Below are 1,774 nucleotides of genomic sequence, written 5' to 3'. Positions count from 1 at the left end.
AATAATTTTCACCTAATACCATGATATATGTGAAATGCTTCCCACTTCCCAGATTATAATCATATTTTGATTATTTTCTAACAACTTTGAAAAGAAGGGTGCATAAATTAAATGTGAGTAGCAACTTAAACTTTGAACTTTAGCGGCACTGATGAGCACATTATTATCCCATGATTAATCTTGAATGACATGCAATATAATGTATTGAGGTTGCAATTAGTTATAACAGATAACTACTACAACTACTATAAATAGAGACACTCTATTGTACTGCAACTAATCAATCATTCATCAACTAATTTAGTTTTTCAGTTTTCTCTCACACACACTTCTTTCTTTCTCTGTCATTGCTTGATCTGCAAGCATTCTTTCCTTTCTTGCTTGAATGTTCATAGAGGTCTTGCCTAAAAGCTGCCATACTTTTCAAAAGGAGATCCTCATAAAGCTATTGAAGGCTTTCAATTATTGGTTGAAGTAGCAAAAGTGCAAAACAACTCCTTCTCCCTGCATGTACATACAGTAGCGATTATTACTTCCGTCGGTACTTAATTACAATGTAATTATGGAGTGATTATTACCACAAATGCAAGCATGTAATGTCGTGCATTAGCGCATCACCCTAAATTATAAAACGACGCTGATTTCGGAGATTCCTTACTTTCTTTTTTGTCGTTTGTTTGATAATTACTCAACCTAGCTAGCTTAAGCTACGACAGGAAAAGCTGAAATACCTCAGATTTCGATGCAGCGACATATGCTTGTGTGTATTCCGATCTCGCGAATAACATGCGGGAACTTATTATTCTTCCAATTAAGTTAATTACTATGCTATAATAATACAATATGTACTCCAGAAAAATCATATTATAATATAGACAATTGCTATCAAGATTGACATCAAAGGTGAATCGCTGCTCAAATCTCGAGTTCTCTCCTTATGTTTCGCTAAATTAAAGATTAATTCGCATCTGCTTATTACTTGGACGAAAATAAATAAAATATAAGTTGAACTCGCTAGTCAAAATTACTCTCTGAATAATTAATAATCATCCCTGTTCCCTGTAGATTATTAACAGCTCATATGTCTCTGTTCTTGCTTGAGATGACCTGCAGCTTCTGCATGCTAATTGCCGCACCTCATTCTCCTAATCAATTAATTAATTAATTATTTCTGAGACACTACTTTTAATTTTACCGTAAATTCCGATCCATTTAGGTTTAGTTAGGTTAGCATCAACATGTTAAAACGCTACGTACCACCTTCTATATAGACAACGTTTATAGTTTTCTAGACTGGAAAAACATACTAACCTTTATTATTCTTGTTTGATAATACCCTATGATTTATTTAGTTCCGTGAGAAACTGCATTTACAAGAAGGGGTAGCTATAAAACTTAATTAATTCCGTATGGATCAAGAAGCATGAGTAGTGGTGGTGGGTAAGGTTCATTCCTATTGTCGTTAATTATAGGACAGACAAACACATGGAATATGGGACATGGCCAAATTAAAGCATTTGACAACATGGTAAAATTCAACTATGGAGCATATTTTGTATTTTGTTTTTGTATATATAAGGCAGCCACCCCACCCAATAAACAAATTAAAATAATGTAAGCATCAGTACTATAGAAAAGCAGAGATTGCTTTTCCCGGAGAATCTAGAGCGCACGAGGCGCTGACCGCGGGTTGTGAAATTATTTAAGAAGTTTATTAAGATAGTGTCATCTTAATTAATTAAACATGGCATCGGGAGTATGATGATATTTTTAA

This window comes from Arachis ipaensis, chromosome B07 (genome assembly GCF_000816755.2).
Source record: "Arachis ipaensis cultivar K30076 chromosome B07, Araip1.1, whole genome shotgun sequence".
Lineage (NCBI taxonomy): Eukaryota > Viridiplantae > Streptophyta > Magnoliopsida > Fabales > Fabaceae > Arachis > Arachis ipaensis.
This window is presented reverse-complemented; position numbering follows the sequence as displayed.